The sequence below is a fragment of the Erigeron canadensis genome, chromosome 4 (genome assembly GCF_010389155.1).
Source record: "Erigeron canadensis isolate Cc75 chromosome 4, C_canadensis_v1, whole genome shotgun sequence".
In the NCBI taxonomy this organism is placed as follows: Eukaryota; Viridiplantae; Streptophyta; class Magnoliopsida; order Asterales; family Asteraceae; genus Erigeron; species Erigeron canadensis.
This window is the reverse complement of record NC_057764.1, coordinates 29756696-29769662: the sequence shown is the minus strand read 5'-3', so window position 1 is coordinate 29769662 and position 12967 is coordinate 29756696. Positions and strand designations below refer to the sequence as shown.

Sequence of the window (12967 nt, the reverse complement as noted above, 5' to 3'; positions counted from 1 at the left end):
TTTGAACTAAACGCACCCTTAATTCTTTATAGTTCTTTTCTATAACTTTAGCTTGTTTCAAGTAGTCTAACTTTAGATTTCTTGATTGAACATGGATAAACTCATAAACCTTCCTCTCTAAACCCCAAAACTTACCTTAGCTTGTTTTTTTCGTTATCACTCCTTTTTCTTCCAATGGATTTTGTTTCGTATAGTTTAACATATGTTACACCCACAATCATCATATTCGTAAACTTGAGAATAACTTAATGTAAGTTACATTTTTCTTATACATCATTTTTCTTCTCCATAAAACCCAATGATTCACATCCTGATTTTTCTTACATATACATCTTTATTATTCCCCTGCTCCAAATCAACCATCTTTTCAAAATTTTGGACATCGCATAACTTCCTTTTTATTGTTTGGACATATCAATTGATAAAAATGATAATTGAGTATCCACGTTGTTCCGTAATGCTTTCGTACAAATTACTCTTGTTCCCTTTTATTTTCTTTTAATTTGTTCCTACAATGTCAATGTCTATTATTGTATTATCAAACACAAACACCATATTTTTCACAATGCTGATAATCTAAGATGGACTTCAAATACTAAAATAGTGATATTCTCACATAGGAAAGAATATTAGTATAACTTAAAGGTTCTCATGATTTTTTTTATTTCAAATAGTTCTCACATAAACTTTTTGATATTAGCATGAAATTTTATCTCTTTAAGTTTAAGTTGACCATTCCGTCAAAAGAATTAAGAATTTTTAGTATTTGGTATTTTTTATTATTAGAAAAAACGTTGACCTGTAATTAAAGTTATCATACATGTTTGTTATGCTTTTGTCAAGACAATCCAAACAAAACATCAAATCGTATGATGAAGACAACCAAAGATTCATATTCGAGACAAATATTAAAAGTCAGTAATACTTCCAATTGTTTGGAATCATATCAAAGACTTATAAAGTCAAAATTGATACGGGTGACTCAAGAACCTTCTATCAACAGTTGGAAAGTAAAATTTGGACTAAAATCTCCACAAAGTCACCAATTTTATTTGTTCTTCAAAAAGACATCCATATATATAGTCATCAAATTGAATGGTCAAAATCATCTCATAACATATCCCTCAATATCCCTAGTGGGTCACTTTGTTGTGTTGACTGTGTGTGTTAATCTTTTACTTAAAGAGTTAAAGAACACCACAAAGCTTCAACTTTCGAAATAAAGCAATGTCTTTAGAGTTGATTCATTTGACTCAGTTTTCTTAGGTTCATGTTTTGTGGAATATTGTGATAACATCTCAATCAGTTAACAACAAGTTATTCTTGAAGATACCATTAATGTTTAGTTTTTATCTTTTACTCTTTTAGTAATATTGGTTAAGGTTAATTAATTCGATTTTAAAGTTTGTCAATTAGAGTCGTTTTTAGTAACTTTTACGTACACTAGCTAGGAATATGATGATGAAGAAGATGTTGTGTTGATTGTTCACCGATATCTTTTAATTTCTCAATCATTTTTGGTACCAATATATTTTTCTAGTAAATATAAACTTCTTGAAATTGAAGGATTTTATTAAACACTACATGACACATACACATATACTCGTATGAAAGATGAAAGAAAGGTTTATATCGTGGATTCAATGGACTTGCAAGTTTTCTAGAATGTGAAATATTGTCATCATTAAGTTTGTATTTTTTTTCTAGCCAAACACAACGTTAACACGTTCTCTTCTATAACATTTTTAACATTAGTAATTTGATGTTGTAAAGGTTATTTAATTACAGCCCATGTTCATTCACCATCAATTACGTACTATAAATATACTTTTAGAGTTGCGGAGGGTTCATATCATTACCATCACTTGCTCTCCACATCTTGAGATTCTCAATCAATTCGATCAACCAAAACGACTTTTGTAAAAAGCAGCAACTTTATATAACTAATTGCTTGTGCAAAACTAAACTATATAAACACTATCTAATCTTAATGAATAACTTAAAATTCTGATATGCAAATTACCCATTTTACCTTTGTCCTTACCTGCCAAATCAATGTGTTTTAAATATATTTATGGGTAAGTCGTCAATGTCCAATTCAATACCTTTTTTACCCATTTTTAAAAAATCCTAAGTTAATCTAAAATTTATTTTTAAAAATGATTAGGTATAAACGTAATGGTAAGTAATTATAATTTCGATGCAAAAACTAGATGAGAAGTACATTACATGAAGTGATACTCACCTTATTTCTAAAAGGCTGAAATGTCAAGAAATAAAACAAAAAGAAAGGAATATCAAGAAGAAAACAAGCATTATTTGTGGATGTAAAGAAAACGGAATATAAATAAGCAAATATGTTTAATATCATCATCTTTGGCAGATAGGTTTTGAAAACAAAATATATTTGCTAAAAAGTCAAAACTCCAAAACCTTTTGGTCTACAAGTTAAATCTTGTTTTTAAGTAATTTGGGCCACATATACGAAGCCCAATAAGATAAAGAAATAAAGTATACAGTATACACAGTGATACGACATGAAAGTTAGCCCAAGCTCTTCAATATGGATCAAGTTACTTTTGGACATAAGTAGTAATGGGTCCAAGAGTCCATCATATAATGATTAAGGATAATGATAAATCAACCTAATTGGCATATCTAAAGATATGACTAATCATAAGATAATGACATGTGAAAAAATCAGGGGGCATAATTAGAAAAAAGAATTAATGAAATCCACATGTCAAATTCTTAAGGTTTTAGGTTGATTTTTTTGCATATGAGTTAAGTTGATTAATCATTTTCCAATGATTAAATGTACATGTAAAACCCAAGTTTGATTTGCATGATTGCATCTAATATAAATCACATCTAGGGTTAAAAGATATGGAAGGCGATTAATCGTATACAACCAAATATATTTCACATTTCACTACAATATAATATCCTAAAGAGAAATGCTAAAGATACAAATAAATTACAAACAAATATTTACAAACTATCTTGTTAAATGATATGAACCAATAAGAATAATTTGTTTTTCTCTTTCATGTTTCTCTCTCCATGTTTTATTGGTTATACATGAGTTTGTAAGTTTTTGTTTGTAATTTGTTAGTAACTCTAGCATATCTCTATACTAAAACTTGCTTGATGTATAGATCATCATCTAAAATAAATAAAAAGAATAAAAAATATACTTTCTTAACTTACGCAGTTAAGTTTTTTCTTATTAAAAGATAGAAGAGATAACTGACTAACATCCCTAATTTTGCTACGCCCATCTCAAAATCAAATCATGTTTACGTCCTAAATGGTTTGCTCTCTCCGTCTTAGTGGGCATAACGTAGCTAAAACCCTCTCATCAAAATTTAAATTTTACAGTATTCAAACCTTTACCAATCCAAAAAAAAAAAAAAAACTAAAACTTTCTAACCACTGGTTAGGACCCCCATTGGTACATAGTACGAAACTCAATTCCTTAAAAAGAAAAATGATGTGCTTGACCTTTTGAACATGATGATAACATGTTATCATCATACTCAGCATATCAACACCATTTTACTACATTACAACTAGTTAATCTATATCTACTTTTAGATTACACATAAATTGGACATCCGATGGCATGCAACACTTCAATTTAGATTTTTAGTGTAAAACGAGCATTTGATTTATACCAATAATAATAATAATAATAATAATAATAATAATAATAATAATAATAATAATAATAATAAAAAAAACAGAAGTTAAAATTAAATCATGTAACCCTCACTAAAATAAAGATGATTCCCAACGTAACATTGTATATTGTTTCATTTGGTGATTAAACCTTTTTTGAAATATTTATCTTATGAACAAATAAATATTCTAACGGAAGAAATTAATTAAAGATATACGTTAATTCGATAAAATAAAAATAAATAACTAGATTGTTATTTCATGCTCATATATATTATGTTTTTTTTCCCTTTTTTATTTTGATAAAAGTCTAACAACAGGTATAAATTAAAATTTTCTCTTGGAGTCTTAGCCCTTAATAATTATATCACAACATTATACGATTTTCTTTTTTCTGTATTTGTCATGCTCGACATGAGAGTGTTAGAGCCAAGAAGGCCATCGATCGATTACCCTACTTTTTTTAACTTGGGATTTGAACTTTTGATTAATAAAAATGAAACTCTACATAATTCATTAAGGAAAGTGATTAATCATTCTAAATGTTAGTCTGAAAATACTTTTAAAACCATATAAATGTGACAAGTGGATTTCAATTAATATCTTTTCTAATTTTATACCTTCATTTTTCACATATCACAATTATATGAATTAAAAATATTTTTAGGCTTAACATGAAAAAAATTAATCATTACCTTTTCATTAGCTATACCTATTTCTACTATCATAATTACATCAACCTATACCACTTGACATCGGCATCACCATCAATGGTACCATCATCGACAAAATTACACTTTAGCCTTATAATCATTAAAGCATAATTTAAAAATTATACTTTAGCCTAATTGTCACAATTAATTAAGTAATAATAAAAAAAAAGTTAAAAATAAAATAAGACGTCAAAGTATATCTTAATGGAGGCAAAGTATATCTTAATGGAATGGATGGATAGATTTCTTATGTTATATTAATTTATATCGGCTAAAGTCATGAATGAATTTCTTCTAGATTTTTTATTTATGTTTATAATAATTATATTATATTAAAGTTATAGTAAGTATATATATATTCAGAATCGGCTAAACATTGTTTTCCTAATTTAATTTTATCTATTTCACGTATATCTCTTAAAATTTAATGGATAGATTTCTTTTTCACAAAGGTATACAATTTTTTATGATTTATAAATGGGAAATTATAAATTGACAAACAAATTACAAACAAAATTATACAAACTCACTTGTCATATGAGATGTACCAATTAAACTAATTCCTTTTTTCTTTTTTATGTTTCTCTCTCCATGTTCTATTAGTCACACCTAAGTTTGTATAGTTTTGTTTGTAATTTGTTTATTGATGTAGTTATACTACATAATTGACGTAGTTATTACCATTTAGGTGGGGTGGTAGAGAGTCTTGCCTCTTGGAGTATAGACCAAGGTTCAATCTTTGACAATGGTGTAATTTAGTAGTGTATTATATTTGCCGTTGAAAAAAATAAATAAACATATTTGATGTATATCATATATTCATAAACTAAAATTTTATTGTTTGAATCAGTCGTAATCGTACATATTTTAATATCATGAATAATAATGTAACTATCTGTAATTGTATTTTTTACTTATATTATCAGTTAGTCCCGCACAACGTGCGAGTTTAATCTAGTTCTTATATAAAACAAACCACTCTTCTCATTTTTAACTTTCAGTGTTTATGATATCTAAACTACCTTTTTTTTTTAATTTATTATTTTTAATATACCCATAATAATCTTAATAAAATTATTTACAATATATATCTATCAACTCATAAAATAACTACAGTAATCTATTTACATCAATGATTTTTATATTAATAATCACACCGCTACTGCTACCGCCGCCACGTGACACCGCCAGCCGCCATCACCACCATCATCACCGCATTGTGCATCTCTCTTATTAGTAGCTAGTAAATCCACATGTTACATATATATATATATATATATAAAGGGAAAAGTGAGTATGTGGTTGTTTAGATGAGGAACCCCTCACATATAAATATTTTATTATTTGTTTGAATTTAAAATAAATACATGATCCCTCATGATTTTCATGATTATAAAAACAAAATGTGAAGGGTTCCCATCTAAACTTAGATGGGGACAACTCCAAACTCACTTTCCCATATATAAAAGTCAATTTTGTCTAATATGATTTTGTTAGTTAAATTTGTCTAGTAAGCAATAACTAGTATCCGAGAACACTAGTTGGTAATTTATCCATGGTTTTATTTCAAAACTTGTCTATTGTACAACGAGTCATATTAGACAAAATTTACTCATATAGATAACACATGGATTTACAACTTACAAGCCATATAAATTTCCTTTAACACAATACTAATTTGCCATTGGGGTATTAACCTAGTGGCTAGAGAATTTTTCACATTGTGGTTTCCTTCTAGGGGCTTAGGTTCAAATTCTGTCATATGAAAATGTATTGAGGGGACCTTAACAGTTGAATCGGCGTGGACATATTTGCGTAGGGGTATTAGCCATTCACCCGTTGTTTAAAAAAACATAATACTAATTTAGTTAAGCTGTCAACATAATCATATATACCCGAAATGAGTTTCTTTTTCCATATAAAACAAAACCTTGAGTTTTAAAGATTTCATTAATATCAATTAAATTAGATACCATATCTAAATGCTGAAATCTGCAATATATGCAATAAAAACATAAACCCGTAGCATGTGCATATAATGACTAAGCATTAATTTATGGGTCACTACTTAACTCAAGCCTAAAGATCGATGTGATATTGTGATGGGCTCATGTTCAAAATCCTATTTTTGTTTCGGTTTCTATTTCCCTATCATCATATTTAAAAAAAAAAACTAGTTAAAACTTACACATTGGTACTTACGCGTAAAAGTCAAAGTAAATGACTGTATAAGATCCGATTTTTCAGAGGTCTGAATTTTTAAATTATAAATATACAGTCGTTATAAATCTAGGAATAAATTTAATCTACAATATGAATCCACTCACATAAATATTTAGTTAACATTTTTGTTTAATGAATAAATGATTGGGCTAGCCTATGTTTTAATTTTATAAATTAAAAAATAAATATGTGAGTGTTTTACATCTAAGCTTAAGTGCCGAATAGTCTTATATTATCATCCCATATATGTATGTATATTATATATATATACTAAAAACCTATGTAAATTTACAAGTATTTTATGCGTGGATTGTACAAACTTTTAAAACACATAGTAATTTTAACCAAATTTTGTTTTAACCCTTTAAATTTAAACCAACTTTCATTTTAACCCTCTGAAATTTTTATTTTTTTACTTTACCCCACATCAAAGTTTTCGCTTTCATTTTCGTGACAATAAACTTTTAAATTCTCATGTTTTCATCGAACAACTTTCATACAGTCACAGTTTTACTTTTAAATATTTGGTTCTTGATTATTTTCATTTGTCTTTTTATACATTTAGCGTTTTCATTATACAATAACTTTTATCATCGTTACGTTTTACGTTCATGTTACATTTAAAACATTAATATAGTTATTGTTCATGTTTTTATACATCTAAATAATTCTTTACTTTATTTTTATTGTATTGCTACATGTTTAGTTGTTTTTTTAATGAAAGTTTTCATCTTTTAACTTGTATTCCACATCAAAATTTTTGTTTTCATTTTTATTAATACTAAACTTTTGGGTTCTCAGGTTTTAATCATACAACTTGTACACAGTTTTGGTTTTACTTGTAAAGATTTAGTTTTTATTATTTTCTTCCGTATTTATACATATATGTATATATAACGTTTTTAATATATAATAATTTTCATCATGTTTACGTCTTACATTCATGAAACATTTAAAACATTAATGTAGCAATTATTTGTGTTCTTATACGACTTATTATTCCTTTACAATATTCTTAATGTTATTGCTAGATAGTTAGTTGTAATTTTTAAAGTTTGGGTTCGAATATTTGACATAAATTTGCCAAAACTTTATTGTATACCCTCCGCTTCCTCAGGGCTCTCACTTTCTCACTCAACTCACTTAGACGCTCGCCAAAAACGTAGCCCGCAACAACGCACGGGGTCAACAACTAGTTATCTCTAGTTTTAATAATTAATAATGAACATGACCGGCTGGTCGAAAAGTTAAATATGCAGATATTTTAGTTTTTGGGTCGTCGATCAAGTCAAATTTGTTATACCTAGCTTAGGTTTTTTCTTTGGGGCTCTTCGTAAGATGGAAATTCTTTAGTGCCGACCAGGACTTTGCATGTAGATTCTTATATTTTATTTTAAAATTAAGAAACTATAGGCAAGGTTTCTTTTTATTAGCTCAAATCAATTCTATCTCATCTCTGTTTTCTAATCTATCGATTATCCATATTATATATCATATATATTACTCCGGGTGAAGGCCCGTGCGTTACACGGTCGGGCTTTACAGGTTGTTTTGTACGTTTGTAAGATTGTCTTATTTTGAGGTTTTTTATTGTTTAGTTCGAGTTTGATGTCTGTGCGATCACCATTAGTATATGACGGTTTAGAATGTGAAAGGTTAGCATTCACTCTACGTTTGGATGTTATTAATTGTTGAATGATCACCATTAATATATGACGGTTTAGAATGTGAAAGGTTAGCATTAACTCTAAGTTTGTATTCCTATAAGTACTGAGTTGGGTTGGTTTTTTTTTCGTAAACAGGTTCTTCAAAAATGTCAAGTTTACCTAAAAAGTTGTTTGTAAGGTTAAGTGGGGAAGTATATTTGATTAATGGGTCCGAAAGTTGGTATTTTGTGGTGGTTCATTATAGAGAGTTTAGAGCGTATGTGTGTTGGATGGACAGATGGTAAGAAGTCTGAGCATAATGTGGAGGAAGTGGTATTGTTGGATAATATTGAATGGATGGAAGAGTTAGTGCAAGTTGTACCGGATAATCTCTATTCTAGTAGTTTTTTTAGGGCTTTTGTACGTATATTCAGGAAAGAGTTGTTGTCTTAAAGGAAGATAAAATTACTGTGTTTGGTAGTTGATGCAGCTAAGAAGGCAAAGGTAGAAGAAGAGGTTGTTTCGGGTTCAGAGACGGTTGTTGATGATAATAGTAGTGGAAATTAATGATTTTGTTTTCAAACTTTTGGACGGTTGGTCTGGTGAACGCTCTGTTTTTGCACTCACCGGTTGTTGGAGGTCAAAAGGATCAAGACTTGTATAACTTTTAGCCACCAAAAACTTATTATTGTGACAACAACTGACCAAAGTAAAACTTACTTCCCTGCCGATAACAAAAAATCAAAGCAAGCCTTAAAGAAACAGTAAAATATGTTGAAACATTTGGGATGAAAACTGAAATGTGTCACACTAAAGGTGATTGTTTGGCATACTTGATTAAATTGCATTGAGTATCATGGATTTCTTAGTACTAATATATTGCAATACATATGCTGTTCCAAAAAAAAATACATATAGGGTAACATGAAAGATAAACATTAAAAACGAAAAAGCTAAAACAAATCATACCTCAAGCTTACGAATTGCTACCAATAGATTACAATACACTGAGCTCGTCATTTATAAATCGACAAATTAGAAATAATTATTAATCAACCTTGACTATACCTTGCTATATTCTGGAATTGACTTGGTAGCTTTGTAGATCTGCTCCCAATGAAAATTCAGCCATGATTAAGTGCTTTAATCAGCAAGGTCATGAGATGGTAACTGTGAAGCATAACATACTCGATCCATTATATATGGCTGGCCAGCCTCAAGCTGCACAAAACACACATCACATACTCGTTCTGTGTTTGTAAGACAAAACTTTATAGGCAGCAAGCTTCATAATCAAGCTTACTTAGCACCCTACTTGAAGCATGACTAAACCAAATGTAACTATTCTTTCCAGATGCCCAATAAATCATTTTGATCATCATATCACCAAATTAGTTCCATTTTAAACTATATTCTGCGTCGCGTTAACTACAAAGGATTCAATAGAAATGTCAACTTAATCATTCTTCTTAGCTCTAATATCAACTACACTAACAACGTCAAAATTTAACCAATGCTTAACCTAAACAAAACCCACATCAAGATTAAAGATTATTACCTGACCAAAATAATTCTTAGATTTACATTAGCTCCATTATCAAGCAACAATGCACCAACCTACAAATTACTCACAACCCATAAATCACTGAAATTTATGACAAAAAAGAAAGCTATGTAAAATATAAAATAGTGTAATTTAATTATCAGATATATACATATATTGAAAAAAGATAAAACTATATATATACACATCATTATGGCTTTAGGAGCTGCAAAATGAAGAAGTGAATTAAGCCCACCAAAAGTTGGATATTTAGCTAATCATTAATTACCATCAAGCAACAAAAGAACATCGAGCAAGAAGGAAAGCAGTTTCACCATCTGAAACAAAAGAACATATTTCACCAAATCTATCAACCTCACTTCAAGAAAGCTCGATATTGCACGACAAACCTGATAATCATGTCGATTATGCCCTGCAATTGGGGTGCAAACCAAACCAGCCTTTCTTTGAAAGCCGGTAAAGCAACTGCAACACGTCTTGGGACCCACAACCTCCAAAGCAACTCATCGAATATGATAGCTAGCTCGCCCTACATGTTCAATTCTCTTTCTTAATGATTTTCAAACTCTAAATCGATTAGTCTAAAGGAACAATTATCCGGAATCAGAAACAATAATTGCATCAAACTAAATCAATGGAGTGTGCGACTAATTAATAATATTAGAATCTTATTAGACATTTTAAGTTATATCATGATTGCCATATAATCATCTTAAAGAGCCTGAAGACAAACAATAACAGAAATAAACATCAATAAATAAAATAACAATAACAGGAATCAGGAAATTAAATGATAAATTGGTAACCAAGGTGTGTTTGAAAATTTTAATAAAAACCTAACCTTAATATTGTTTTTAGATATTCAGATTTATGATAAATTCAATCTTTATGTCCTGCAACAAAAATTCCAAAAAAGTGAATTAAAAGATGACGAATCAACGAATGAAAGGAGAGTAATTAAGAGAAACTGAAAAGAATCGAGAGAAATAAAAAAGAAAATGTTAGATATCAAATAGTTACAGAGGACGATTTGTATTTCTATTTGATCCATCATAATACCCTTTAAGCAGCGTGGTTTAGATCAGTGGTAAACACCCTGACCCCTAGAGACAACGGTCAAGGGTTCAAACTCATCCCACGCAAAGGCCGGAGGTCCTTTTCTATCATTTAGGTAGAAACTGGAAGCAGCCTCTCTACCTTGGTAGGGGTAAGGTCTGCTTACATCTTAGCCTCCCCCATACACCGTCGAGGTATTGGGGCTCAAAATCCGCGGAAGGCGGCACTGAGCAGTTACTTCTACTTCCATCATAATACCCTTTATTCATTATCCTTGAAACCATATGTTAAAATCAGTCGGCAAGAGAAAACGAAGATTACCTCAATAAATCAACAATAGATATAAAGAAAAAAAATCACAAATTAAAACTACAAAGATAAGCATAAGATCGAAGATAAAGAAAATACATACATACATTCATGATACAGTGGCATGAAAATGATGTAAACAAATCCTAATCAATAACGATATGAAGATTCACCTGCAATTAACATCAACCCAATTGTAAAACTAATCATAAAAAACACTAATTAAACTAATAGAAATCAACACTACACAAAATTATGTTTACAAATATGAAACTATCTAGTTAGTGAAATACGAATGCAAAAACCGAAGAGAGTGTGACAAGAAAACTAAAAGAAGATGGCGTTCATCAAGAAAATCATTAAATTCATATTACATTATTACCTCACTTAATGTTGCATCTTAACACATCTCCTTTGTCCTTCAAACGTCCCTTGGGCTTCCATTCTAAACCGGCTGGACTATGAACACCCAAAAGTTATAATTATTATATTAAGATGATTGAGTTTTATAATAAAACCATAAACAAATTTTGTTATTTAACAAATCGGCAGCCTGTTTCGATGAAGGAAAGAGAAGAGGAAAGGGTTTTTTGTAATTTTAATCAAGGGATTTTTGGTTTTTTTAAAAAAAAATCGGCAGCCTGTTTGGGTTGGGCACGACTAACACTTGAATGAATAGGCTTTGGGCCTTTAACAACACAATCAACGAATTATGAAATAAAGAAAACCATATCAAATAATTAACCCTTATACAACACCATGAACTAATTATGTGTACATATCAAATAATTAACCCTCATTAAGTACCCTAATAAGTACCATCAATGAAACGATAGAAATCGGCAAAATTTCCCACTCTCATGATAGAACTTTTAGATATATATAGATAGATAGTGAATTTGGAAAAAGGTTATCTAAAGTCAAACGAACTCTTAAATACGATTTGTATACATCCTACCACATATTCACATTTGATGTCTCATGGTGCATCTCAACTATTTCCATTGTTGGATAGGTCTTTATATGATTTGGCCTTTTTCCTTCTTTTAGGAAACCTTGGGAATACATATGGTTGATTATTTCTTAGGCCTCTCTCTATGCACACCTCTTCCACACTGTCAGATCAGTTTTTCTCTTTCTTCATCAATCTCTTTCACACTCACTCCCTATAATCCCTCTTTCACACCTCTTCCACAACTTTTATTTATTTTATTTTAAATTTATCCAAACAATAAATTAAACATTTTTATTAATAAAAAAATATTATATTGATTTTCACATAATATAATTAACCTTAAAACATTTGAAAACTTTCAAAACTAAATTAGAAATAAAATAATACTTTAAGGTCTAAACTGAAATTTATATAAATATATATAAATATATGTAAAACATGAGGGACTAATAATGTTAATATATAAAAATTTATCTCCTTCTTCTTTGTTCACCTGCACACACAGCCACAAATACAGCCATACAAAACATAAAAATCAAAAAAAAAAAAACCCGAAGAAGCTGGCTTACTTTCACATAAAAAATCAAATAAAAAAAGAAGAAAAATAAAAGGTTGCCCCACTTTCTCCTCGTCAACATGCTTCGACCAATCGAAACCTCACGAAGGAAGAAGTCGTCGATGAGGTCAGTCCCTATGTCTTCTTTGTCGAAGACCCGTCGACGAATTGGTCGATGACCCCTTCATTCCTTAGGGAGAGGCCTCATGTTGGAATGTCATATCTTTGAGCTACAACTTAGCTACTTGTACGGTTAATCAATAT

General features: G+C 29.6%; 1 long non-coding RNA gene across 1 annotated transcript; it reads right to left on the bottom strand.

The window, feature by feature from the left end:
* Positions 1-10220: 10220 nt before the first annotated feature.
* Positions 10221-10886, bottom strand: LOC122595001. The gene is made up of 3 exons (XR_006323175.1): positions 10848-10886; positions 10669-10720; positions 10221-10356 (listed from the first exon to the last, which is right to left on the bottom strand). It is a non-coding gene; the product is annotated as an uncharacterized LOC122595001 (long non-coding RNA).
* Between the last annotated feature and the right edge of the window lie 2081 nt (positions 10887-12967).